The sequence below is a fragment of the Mus musculus genome, chromosome 12 (assembly GCF_000001635.26).
Source record: "Mus musculus strain C57BL/6J chromosome 12, GRCm38.p6 C57BL/6J".
NCBI lineage: Eukaryota > Metazoa > Chordata > Mammalia > Rodentia > Muridae > Mus > Mus musculus.
The window spans coordinates 48,659,903-48,673,597 of NC_000078.6; positions in this window are offsets into that span (position 1 = coordinate 48,659,903).

The following is a 13,695-nucleotide window of genomic DNA, read 5'->3' on the forward strand; positions in this document are numbered from 1 at the left end:
CACACACATACACATGCATGCATGCATGCAAGCACATACCCACAATACACTTCTTTAACCTTGAAACTTGAAAATAAAGGCATTTCTAAGTACAAAATTCATAACTACACAGTATCAGTTCAGTATATTGTTTTACAAAATTATTACTTTCAAGTGCATTTTATTTTATTTTCTTGAACAAATGGATTATCACCTGAATTTGCTTTAAGATAAATGGTTTATTAAAAAGCTGTTTTCAATTTTGAATTAAGAAGCTGACCAACATTTGCTTCAGGAACACATTCTTAGCAGGAAAGCCCATACTTATAAACTATGTCTTCTCTGACATTTTGGGTAACAAAGACTGCTGACTAAACAAGGCAAGTCAGTTAATTAACTAATACTATAGGTGGATTAATTCATTCTGCTCAATGGCAGTTTAATGATAATATCCCTTCGTCCATGATGATTCCTGTTGTAGAAGGCAAATAAAAATGTGCTGACTATATGGACACATTAAAGGATGTTAATAATCAGTGATTTTGAAATGGGTATTTTTATATGACATACACACAATTTATATAATTACGTTATCAGAGTAATCACAACCTTTCTTTTATAGCATAGTCCCTGTCCCAAATTAACGACATTACCATATCTTGGGTATGTATTAGAGTAAGGTGACACATATGTACTTATGATTTTATTCTACAGCTTACAACTTGCTCTGGAAAATTTGCCTAAACTTTCTCTTATCCACCTTCCTCTTGCCCAGCAAGAAAGTCTTCTTCAACAGACATGGCTTATTAAGCCAGGTTTCATACTCTCCCATCATTTCTTCAGCTATCTGAATTCCACCATTTCTATGACTGGATATCTCAGCCCCTTTTTTGTCACTGTGATAAAATACTCTAGCAAAAGCGATGTAAGGAAGGGAGGGTTTATTTCAGCTCTCAGTTCTTTTATGGTGAGGAAGTACAGGCACCAAGAGATTGAAGCAGCTGCTCACAATATGACTTCCATGAGAAGATCAAAGTGAGATAAGTATGCTCAGCTTTTTTCTCCAATTTTTATTCTCAAGAATCCCCTGCTTTTGTAGTGCTCTCATACACAATTAAGGAGGATCTTCCCACATCATAACTTCATTATGGCTATTCTCCACAAAGGCCTTCTCTGAAGTGATTCTAGATTCAGTCAACTTGATGTTTAACACTAACCATCGCAAAAGGTCTTCTTGCTTTCTCTTTGATTATTGAAAGTTTTGGTTTCATCTGTTTCCCCTCTCCAATAAATCTTTTAGACACAATCCTCTTCTTTATCTCATATTATTGTTTCCATTGTGTTTAGTCAAGTCAGTCACATCAACTTAAAATTTTGCATATCCACTAACACTGCAACTCAATATACAGTTTGAAAAAGAAGGCTCAAAACTATGCACCACAGTGTAACATTGTCTTTGTTATACATTTTGGCATAAAGTTCTCCATCTGCAATAGAGGATTTCTTACTTGATTTTTGCTTCAACTCTTTTTTTATGTAAGAGATTGTTATGCATCTGTAATCAGTAGTAATCCTACTTTCATTCTGCATTTATAATTGCATTTGGAGCTATAAAACTCGAGTAAAATGATAAAAATTTTCTTTATTATCATTCTGTGAATGATTTTATAGAGATGTACCAAAAGTGATATTTTAGACTAAAAGTTAATGTATATAATTGCTAAAATCATTTAAATAGTTCATCATTTAATTGACCAGAGATGTGATGTGTTGTTTCCCTCATGATTGTACTTTTTCCCAATGTTATTTGGAGCACAAATTTTATACGTGTTCAATTTCTTTTGTAACCTATAAGACAAACACTTTTTTTCTTCCCTAGAATTGAGCATTGCCTGGTGGGTACCTGTTTATTTCCAAGAAATCCTCCAGTTCTCAAAGATATCTGCAAAATATCCTTTCTTTTTTATTTATTTTTTATTAGATATTTTCTTTATATACATTTCAAATGCTATCCCGAAAGTTCCCTATATGCTCCTTCCACCCTGCTCCCCACCCACCCACTCCCGCTTCTTGGCCCTGGCATGCCCCTGTACTGGGGCATATAAAGTTTGCAAGACCAAGGGGCCTCTCTTCCCAGTGATGACCGACTAGGCCATCTTCTGCTACATATGCAGGTAGAGACACGAGCTCCGGGAGTACTGGTTAGTTCATATTGTTGTTCCACCTATAGGGTTGCAGACCCCTTCACCTCCTTGGGTGCTTTCTCTAGCTTCTCCATTGGGGGCACTGTGTTCCATCTTATAGATGACTGTGAGCATCCACTTCTGTATTTGCCAGGGACTGGCATAGCCAGGCTATAACAGGGTCCCTTCAGCAAAATCTTTCTGGCATATGCAATAGTGTCTGGGTTTGGTGGCTGATTATGGGAGGGATCCCTGGGTTGGGTAGTCCCTATCCTTTCGTCTTAGCTCCAAACTTTGTCTCTGTAACTCCTTTCATGGGTATTTTGTTCCCTATTCTAAGGAGGAATGAAGTATCCACCCATTTGTCTTCTCTCTTGAATTTCTTGTGTTTTGGAAATTGTATCTTGGGTGTTCTATGTTTCTGTGCTAATATTCACTTATCAGTGAGTGCATATTTAATGACTTCTTTTGTGATTGGGTTACCTCACTAAGGGTGATATCCTCCAGATACATCCATTTGTCCAAGAATTTCATAAATCCATTGTTTTTAATAGCTGAGTAGTGCTTCATTGTGTAAATGTACCACATTTTCTGTATCCATTCCTCTATTGAGGGGCATCTGGGTTCTTTTCAGCTTCTCGCTGTTATAAATAAGGCTGCTATGAACATAGTGGAGCATGTGTTCTTATTACCAGTTTTAACTTCTTCTGGGTATATGCCCAGGAGAGGTATTACTGGATCTTCTGGTAGTATTATGTCCAATTTTCTGAGGAACCTCCAGACTGACTTCCAGAGTGGTTGCACAAGCTTGCAATCCCACCAGCAGTGGAGGAGTGTTCCTCTTTCTCTACATCCTTGTCAGCATCTGCTGTCACCTGAATTTTTGATCTTAGCCATCCTGATTGGTGTGAGAAAGACTCTCAGGGTTGTTTTGATTTGCATTTCCCTGATGATTAAGGATGTTGAACATTTTTCTCAGGTGCTTCTCAGCCATTTACTATTCCTCCGTTGAGAATTCTTTGTTTAGCTCTGAACCCCATTTTTAATGGGGCTATTTGAATTTCTGGAGTCCAGCTTCTTGAGCTCTTTGTATATAGTGGATATTAGTCCCCTATCATATTTAGGATTGATAAAAATCCTATCCCAATCTGTTGGTGGCCTTTTTCTCTTACTGACAGTGTCTTTTGCTTTACAGAAGCTTTGCAATTTTATGAGGTTCCATTTGTCAATTCTGGATCTTACAGCGCAAGCCATTGCTGTTCTGTTTAGGAATTTTTCCCCTCTGCCCATATCTTCGAGGCTTTTCCCTACTTTCTCCTCTATTAATTTCAGTGTCTCTGGCCTTATGTGGAGATAAGAATGGATCAATTCTCATTCTTCTACATGATAACTGCCAGTTGTGCCAGCACCATTTGTTGAAAATTCTGTGTTTTTTCCACTGGATGGTTTTAGCTCCCTTGTCAAAGATCAAGTGACCATAGCTGTGTGGATTCATATCTGGGTCTTCAATTCTATTCCATTGGTTTACTTGTCTGTCATTGTACCAGTACCATGCAGTTTTTATCACAATTGCTCTGTAGTACATCTTAATGTCAGGCATTGTGCAAAATATCATTTCATCTGAGGTAACATGATTAGTACTGGATTTTGATGCAGTTCTCAGAGATGTTTCAAATCAATGTCTGGGAAAAATGCACATATTACTACCCACCCAATATTGCTGTCATTAATGATATTAATGTGACCATTTGGTGACTGGAGTTCCTTCTCTGTAAGCAAGATTTGCTGTGAATGTTAGGAGTCACTCCCAGATTTCTGCCTTCCCTGGGATACAAAAATAGGCTCAGCCTCAATTAAAGTCCTTATTTAACCATCTATTCAATTTCAAATAATGATTACGATAATGCAAACTCCATGAAAACTGAAGTTTTTTGACATTACTCATATATATAATTTGAGTCCCAAGAAAATAAATTATTATGAAGTAGATGATCAATAAACATTCCCTTAACAAAGGAATATTGTTTCTTGCTAAATTAAAGTTTTATTTACTTTTATCACATTTAAATTTTTAAATTTTGTCTCATGTATTGTTTACACTATATCACCACTACCCATTTCAGCTCTATACATTGTCTAAACAATTCATAACAAATAATTTGGGTAGTACTTTTCCTATTTACTTTAAACCTTTGTATCATTAAGCCTGTTATATGACCTTATTTGTTTTGTTTTTATCAACCTAATAAGTTCTTAATTATAATCCTATATTTAGAACCATTCTCATTAAATTCAAGGGAATTATTTTTTCAAATATTTATTTTGTGGGTACCTTTCATTAAACATTTTTTATCACTTTGATGAAGAGATATCTTTTCAATCAAGAGAAATATTAATGCTACTTTTTAAAAAAGGTTACCTTACTTGTTCTTGTTCATTATGTTCTGAATGTATACATTCAAAATTATATTACTTCAAAATAAGATGCTACTCTGTCTACTAAAATTTTTGTATTTTCTGCTTTTTCCAAAAATATGTAGATTGCAACATGTACTTATAACCAGTTTCCTTCTTAGAATCTATGCACATAATAACATTTAAAGTATGTTATTGTTATCTAGAACCTTTGAGCTCAACATAATCAATTGCTTATTGTTATGTCTTCATGTATATTTGTGTAACTATGGATTAGTGTAGTTTATATAGATTTGGACATATCTAAATTGCTCACTAATGTTTCATTTCACCACACATACCTATATCTCCACCTTAATTCATGTGTAGATTGGTTAAAATTTTCCATAACTAAAGTACCTAAATGAAGTAAATAGTGTGCTCTGTATCTTTTTTCAGTTGAATAAATGCATTTTGTACTGAATAATAGACATTTACTTTCTACTTTGTATTTTAATAAGTCTGTCACTATTACTGTTTCTTTTTTTTCCATTTTTTATTAGGTATTTAGCTCATTTACATTTCCAATGCTATACCAAAAGTCCCCCATAGCCACCCACCCCCACTCCCCTACCCACCCACTCCCCCTTTTTGGCCCTGGCGTTCCCCTGTACTGGGGCATATAAAGTTTGCAAGTCCAATGGGCCTCTCTTTCCAGTGATGGCCGACTAGGCTATCTTTTGATACATATGCAGCTAGAGTCAAGAGCTCTGGGGTACTGGTTAGATCATAATGTTGTTCCACCTATAGGGTTGCAGATCCCTTTAGCTCCTTGGGTACTTTCTCTAGCTCCTCCATTGGGAGCCCTGTGATCCATCCATTAGCTGACTGTGAGCATCCACTTCTGTGTTTGCTAGGCCCCGGCATAGTCTCACAAGAGACAGCTACATCTGAGTTCTTTCAATAAAATCTTGCTAGTGTATGCAATGGTGTCAGCGTTTGGATGTTGATTATGGGGTGGATCCCTGGATATGGCAGTCTCTACAAGGTCCATCCTTTCATCTCAGCTCCAAACTTTGTCTCTGTAACTCCTTCCATGGGTGTTTTGTTTCCAATTCTAAAGAGGGGCATAGTGTCCACACTTCAGTCTTCAATCTTCTTGAGTTTCATGTGTTTAGCAAATTGTATCTTATATCTTGGGTATCCTAGGTTTGGGGCTAATATCCACTTATCAGTGAGAATATATTGTGTGAGTTTCTTTGTGAATGTGTTACCTCACTCAGGATGATGCTCTCCAGGTCCATCCATTTGGCTAGGAATTTCATAAATTCATTCTTTTTAATAGCTGAGTAGTACTCCATTGTGTAGATGTACCACATTTTCTGTATCCATTCCTCTGTTGAGGGGCATCTGGGTTCTTTCCAGCTTCTGGATATTATAAATGAGGCGGCTATGAACATAGTGGAGCATGTGTTCTTCTTACCCATTGGGCCATCTTCTGGATATATGCCCAGGAGAGGTATTGCTGGATCCTCTGGTAGTACTATGTCCAATTTTCTGAGGAACCGCCAGACTGATTTCCAGAGTGGTTGTGCAAGCCTGCAATCCCACCAACAATGGAGGAGTGTTCCTCTTTCTCCACATCCACGTCAGCATCTGCTGTCACCTGAATTTTTGATCTTAGCCATTCTGACTGGTGCGAGGTGGAATCTCAGGGTTGTTTTAATTTGCATTTCCCTGATGATTAAGGATGTTGAACATTTTTTCAGGTGCTTCTCTGCCATTCGGTATTCCTCAGGTGAGAATTCTTTGTTCAGTTCTGAGCCCCATTTTTTAATGGGGTTATTTGATTTTCTGAAGTCCACCTTCTTGAGTTCTTTATATATGTTGGATATTAGTCCCCTATCTGATTTAGGATAGGTAAAGATCCTTTCCCAATCTGTTGGTGGTCTTTTTGTCTTATTGACGGTGTCTTTTGCCTTGCAGAAACTTTGGAGTTTCATTAGGTCCCATTTGTCAATTCTCGATCTTACAGCACAAGCCATTGCTGTTCTGTTCAGGAATTTTTCCCCTGTGCCCATATCTTCAAGGCTTTTCCCCAATTTCTCCTCTATAAGTTTCTGTGTCTCTGGTTTTATGTGAAGTTCCTTGATCCACTTAGATTTGACCTTAGTACAAGGAGATAAGTATGGATCGATTGGCATTCTTTTACACGGTAACAACCAGTGTGCCAGCACCAATTGTTGAAAATGCTGTCTTTCTTCCACTGGATAGTTTTAGCTCCCTTGTCGAAGATCAAGTGACTATAGGTGTGTGGGTTCATTTCTGGGTCTTCAATTCTATTCCATTGGTCTACTTGTCTGTCTCTATACCAGTACCATGCAGTTTTTATCACAATTGCTCTGTAGTAAAGCTTTAGGTCAGGCATGGTGACTCCACCAGAGGTTCTTTTATCCTTGAGAAGAGTTTTTGCTATCCTAGGTTTTTTGTTATTCCAGATGAATTTGCAAATTGCTCCTTCTAATTCGTTGAAGAATTGAGTTGGAATTTTGATGGGGATTGCATTGAATCTGTAGATTGCTTTTGGCAAGATAGCCATTTTTACAATGTTGATCCTGCCAATCCATGAGCATGGGAGATCTTTCCATCTTCTGAGATCTTCTTTAATTTCTTTCTTCAGAGATTTGAAGTTTTTATCATACAGATCTTTTACTTCCTTAGTTAGAGTCACACCAAGATATTGTATATTATTTGTGACTATTGAGAAGGGTGTTGTTTCCCTAATTTCTTTCTCAACCTGTTTATTCTTTGTATAGAGAAAGGCCATTGACTTGTTTGAGTTTATTTTATATCCAGCTACTTCACAGAAGCTGTTTATCAGGTTTAGGTGTTCTCTGGTAGAATTTTTAGGGTCACTTATATATACTATCATATCATTTGCAAAAAGTGATATTTTGACTTCCTCTTTTCCAATTTGTATCCCCTTGATCTCCTTTTGTTGTCGAATTGCTCTGGCTAATACTTCAAGTACTATGTTGAAAAGGTAGGGAGAAAGTGGGCAGCCTTGTCTAGTCCCTGATTTTAGTGGGATTGCTTCCAGCTTCTCTCCATTTACTTTGATGTTGGCTACTGGTTTGCTGTAGATTGCTTTTATCATGTTTAGGTATGTGCCTTGAATTCCTGATCTTTCCAAAACTTTTATCATGAATGGGTGTTGGATCTTGTCAAATGCTTTTTCTGCATCTAATGAGATGATCACGTGGTTTTTGTCTTTGAGTTTGTTTATATAATGGATTACATTGATGGATATTCGTATATTAAACCATCCCTGCATCCCTGGAATAAAACCTACTTGGTCAGGATGGATGATTTTTTTAATATGTTCTTGGATTCGGTTAGTGAGAAATTTATTGAGGATTTTTGCATCGATATTCATAAGAGAAATTGGTCTAAAGTTCTCTATCTTTGTTGGGTCTTTCTGTGGTTTAGGTATCAGAGTAATAGTGGCTTCATAAAATGAGTTGGGTAGAGTACCTTCTACTTCTATTTTGTGAAATAGTTCGTGCAGAACTGGAATTAGATCTTCTTTGAAGGTCTGATAGAACTCTGCACCAAACCCGTCTGGTCCTGGGCTTTTTTTGGCTGTGAGATTATTAATAACTGCTTCTATTTCTTTAGGTGATATGGGACTGTTTAGATGGTCAACTTGATCCTGATTCAACTTTGGTACCTGGTATCTATCCAGAAATTTGTCCATTTTGTCCAGGTTTTCCAGTTTTGTTGAGTATAGCCTTTTGTAGAAGGATCTGATGGTGTTTTGGATTTCTTCAGGATCTGTTGTTATGTCTCCCTTTTCATTTCTGATTTTGTTAATTAGGATTTTGTCCCTGTGCCCTTTAGTGAGTCTAGCTAAGGGTTTATCTATCTTGTTGATTTTCTCAAAGAAACAACTCCTCGTTTGGTTTATTCTTTGAATAGTTCTTCTTGTTTCCACTTGGTTGATTTCACCCCTGAGTTTGATTATTTCCTGCCGTCTACTCCTCTTGGGTGAATTTGCTTCCTTTTTTTCTAGAGCTTTTAGATGTGTTGTCAAGCTGCTAGTATGTGCTCTCTCCCGTTTCTTCTTGGAGGCACTCAGAGCTATGAGTTTCCCTCTTAGAAATGCTTTCATTGTGTCCCATAGGTTTGGGTACATTGTGGCTTAATTTTCATTAAACTCTAAAAAGTCTTTAATTTCTTTCTTTATTCCTTACTTGACCAAGGTATCATTGAGAAGAGTGTTGTTCAGTTTCCATGTGAATGTTGGCTTTCCATTATTTATGTTGTTATTGAAGATCAGTCTTAGGCCATGGTGGTCTGATAGGATACATGGGACAATTTCAATATTTTTGTATCTGTTGAGGCCTGTTTTGTGACCAATTATATGGTCCATTTTGGAGAAGGTCCCGTGAGGTGCTGAGAAGAATGTATATCCTTTTGTTTTAGGATAAAATGTTCTGTAGATATCTGTCAGGTCCATTTGTTTCATAACTTCTGTTAGTTTCTCTGTGTCCCTGTTTAGTTTCTGTTTCCACGATCTGTCCATTGATGAAAGTTGTGTGTTGAAGTCTCCCACTATTATTATGTGAGGTGCAACGTGTGCTTTGGGCTTTACTCAAGTGTCTTTAATGAATGTGGCTGCCCTTGCATTTGGAGCGTAGATATTCAGAATTGAGAGTTCCTCTTGGAGGATTTTACCTTTGATGAGTATGAAGTGTCCCTCCTTGTCTTTTTTGATAACTTTGGGTTGGAAGTCGATTTTATCCGATATTAAAATGGCTACTCCAGCTTGTTTCTTCAGACAATTTGCTTGGAAAATTGTTTTCCAGCCTTTCACTCTGAGGTAGTGTCTGTCTTTTTCCCTGAGATGGGTTTCCTGTAAGCAGCAGAATGTTGGGTCCTGTTTGTGTAGCCAGTCTGTTAGTCTATGTCTTTTTATTGGGGAGTTGAGACCATTGATATTAAGAGATATTAAGGAAAAGTAATTGTTGCTTCCTGTTATTTTTGTTGTTAAAGTTGGCATTCTGTTCTTGTGGCTGTCTTCTTTTAGTTTTGTTGAGGGATTATCTTCTTGTTTTTTCTAGGACGTGGTTCCCATCCTTGTATTGGTTTTTTTTTTCTTCTGTTATTATCCTTTGAAGGGCTGGATTCGTGGAGAGATAATGGGTGAATTTAGTTTTGTCGTGGAATACTTTGGTTTCTCCATCTATGGTAATAGAAAGTTTGGCTGGGTATAGTAGTCTGGGCTTGAATTTGTGTTCTCTTAGTGTCTGTATAACATCTGTCCAGGCTCTTCTGGCTTTCATAGTCTCTGGTGAAAAATCTGGTGTAATTCTGATAGGCTTGCCTTTATATGTTACTTGACCTTTTTCCCTTACTGCTTTTAGTATTCTATCTTTATTTAGTTCATTTGATGTTCTGATTATTATGTGTCGGGAGGAATTTCTTTTCTGGTCCAGACTATTTGGAGTTCTGTAGGCTTCTTGTATGTTCATAGGCATCTCTTTCTTTAGATTTGGGAAGTTTTCTTCAATAATTTTGTTGAAGATGTTTGCTGGTCCTTTGAGTTGAAAATCTTCATTCTCATCCACTCCTATTATGCGTAGGTTTGGTCTTCTCATTGTGTCCTGGATTTCCTGGATGTTTTGAGTTAGGATCTTTTTGCATTTTCCATTTTCTTTGATTGTTGTGCCGATGTTCTCTATGGAATCTTCTGCACCTGAGATTCTCTCTTCCATCTCTTTTATTCTGTTGCTGATGCTGGCATCTATGGTTCCAGATTTCTTTCCTAGGGTTTCTATCTCCAGCGTTGCCTCACTTTGGGTTTTTTTTTTATTGTGTTTACTTCCCTTTTTAGGTCTAGTATGGTTTTGTTCATTTCTATCACCTGTTTGGATGTGTTTTCCTGTTTTTCTATAAGGACTTCTACCTGTTTGGTTGTGTTTTCCTGTTTTTCTTTAAGGACTTGTAACTCTTTAGCAGTGTTCTCCTGTATTTCTTTAAGTGAGTTATTAAATTCCTTCTTTATGTCCTCTACCTTCATCATGAGAAATGCCTTTAAATCCAGGTCTACCTTTTCAGGTGTGTTAGGATGTCCTGGACTGGGTGAAGTGGGAGTGCTGGGTTCTGATGATGGTGTGTGGTCTTGGTTCCTGTTAGTAGGATCCTTACGTTTACCTTTCGCCATCTGGCAATCTCTGGAGTTAGTTGTTATAGTTGTCTTTGTTTAGAGATTGTTCCTCTGTTGATTTTGTTACCCTCTATTAGCAGATGTGGGAGACTAGCTCTCTCCTCTGAGTTTCAGTGGTCAGAGCAGTCTCTGCAGGCAAGCTCTCCTCTTTCAGGGAAGGTGCACAGTTATCTGGTGTTTGGACCTCCTCCTGGCCGAAGGTGAAGGCCCAAAACAGGATCTTTCTCAGAAGCTGTGCTGCTTTCGCCAGGAAGGTGGCCAGTTGTCTGGAGCCGAAGATGTCGCTGCCTCAGAAGCTCTCTGGCTCTCGCCTGTCCAAGAAACGGCTGGCCTCTGTATTCCATACCTTCACCCTTGCAGCCTGCCCTCTGAGGAGTCCTGGAGCCAAGGAGACTCCCTACGCCCCCGGGGCCTGAGACACAAACCTCTCGGGCTGGCAGATCCCTGTGGACTCACCAGGAAGGTGGCCGGTTGTCTGGAGCCGAAGATGGCGCCGCCTCAGAAGCTCTGTGGCTCTTGCCAGGAAGGTAGCTGGTTGTCTGGAGCCGAAGATGGCGCCGCCTCAGAAGCTCTGTGGCTCTCACCCCTCCCAGAAATGGCTGGCCTCTGTATTCCACACTGTCACCCGTGCAGCCTGCCCTCCGAGGAGTCTTGGAGCCAAGGAGACTCCCGCCGCCGCCGGGGCCTGAGGCACAAACCTCTCAGGCTGGCGGTTCCCTGTGCCACTATTACTGTTTCTTAGCTTATGAAATTGCACATAGGAAAGCTAACACACTAAGTATTTATCACTTTTAGAAAATATATTATGCTAATAAATATTTGCCCAGACCTGTTTTTACAATTTCATAAAACACAGTGTCATTACACATGTACAAACTGATAAAATATAAAGTGTGAGGGGAATATGTATTCATCACTCATTAGTATATTCATCTTGTTGAGTATTTTGGCATATTTATTTTTTAAAAAGATTTTTAACAAGAAGGTGATATTCATTTGGTACAGATTTCTGTTTTTATCTCTTTCATTTTCTTTCTTTCTTTACTCCTTCCTTCCCTTATTTACCTATTTTTTCTTATCTTTTTTATTTTGTATACCCAAGAGTCCTGACTCAATATCCAAATGTTATAATCTTCATGTAATTGAAATCTGACTGTGTCTTTTCTTGTGATTTTAGGTTATTTCTTAGAGACTATTTAAACATATATGTGATACAGAAATTTCCCTGATGCAATTCTATGAGTCCCTGTACTTTTCCACTTAGTGGATTTCTGTTAGAAACAAACTGCAATCTTAAATCAGAATGCCATTTTGGGGTTTGGAATCTAAATTCTTTTAAATGATCATAGCAAGTTGAAATCAGGCTATACAGTGCAAATATTTGCAAAGAGTTCATTCTGAGAATTGCATTTAAAATCCTGCCTTGTAGATTTTTTTAATTATCCTGGATGAATCCATTTTCTTTTACATTCCTTCTTGCCTTCTGCCCCCAACATATAGAGTGACTTGTGCTAGAAATAAAAGATTAAATCACTCTCCTGCAGAAAACCACAAGAAAATAGACACAGTGGAAAACTACAGGGAGTATGATGAGCACTCACATTATAGGGAAGGGAGAAGCAGAACAAACTCATTTATGGTCATCAAAATCTGCTGTTTCCACAGGTTCAAGAATTTCCTTAAAACACATTTTCTTCAACTTCTTTTTAAAAATACTAAAACAAAGTGTTAAGGTAACTCTTCTGTTATGAATTGGACATGACAGTGAAAAATATGAAAAAAATGAATACAGTGAAATAAGTAAGCATGAAAAATGGAGTAATACTCTACAGGATTTATAAATTGAGTTTCTAATATTAGAGAAGACAGATTTGTTGGTTTTATTTTTTGTATTGTTTCATTAAACTTGTTTGTTTTACCTGAAAATTCTAGGGAGATAAGCAAGTCACCAAGTCTATGTGTACATAGAAAATGAGAAAGGAAATCTATCTATGTGTATATTATTTGCACTTTTCTAGTTGGATGTATAGCGTGTAGTTTTACACTCTACCTGTCTTGAACTCCAGGAGGTAACCATGCTACCAGCTATTATGTGGCTTCCCTTGAATCCTCTGATAAAAGACACAGACAGTTTTTCATTCACAACTTGCCTTCTTAACATAATTGTTTGGTATTGCTATCTCCTGCCTGGAAAAGGGAGCACTCTTACCAGTTTCTTATCTCAATCTCTCCTACCTGCCCTAAACTTCTGTTGCTAAACTCCTCTGACCATCCATCTGTAGTACTTTCCTGTTTGGCCACACCATTTTGATACCTCACATGGTTACCCTGTTCTCCTCTCTCCAAAGCATGGTGAACTCTGTTGTTCTCCTTCCTTATGTCTCCGCTTTTTCCTCCAGGGACCTGGAAGTTGCACCAGTCACTTCCTCCCAGCAATTGGCCTGTGGCTTTCTTTACTGACAAATCAAGAACCAATTGGGGAACAGGACCTTAGCACCAGACCTGCCCCCTATATGGACAGCACAGAAAAAAAGTTCTTGCTTCCTGGAAAATACATTTTAATTAACAGTCATGAAACAATGAAAATGCTTGGAATTGTTGTTATTATTTTTTTATAAATAACCTAGGGAAAATGTAATAAAGATGTATGAACCTGGTTCTTCTTTCACACTCTTGCTATCCAACAGGCTTGAAATAAAGTGAACAAAGCTTATTTGGACAGAGTTGGTTCACAGGAACTCTGCTGCTTGAGTGCACGGGGAGAAATCGCGTTCTCTGAAAGGTTTTCAGTGAAACAATTCATGATTTGGGTATCAAGAGGAGTATAAATTTTAGAGAATGGGTAGGGGTTTTCAGAGTTTGTGTATATTATTGGTTGGTACTGAGAATGCTTCATTTGCATGAAGAGCG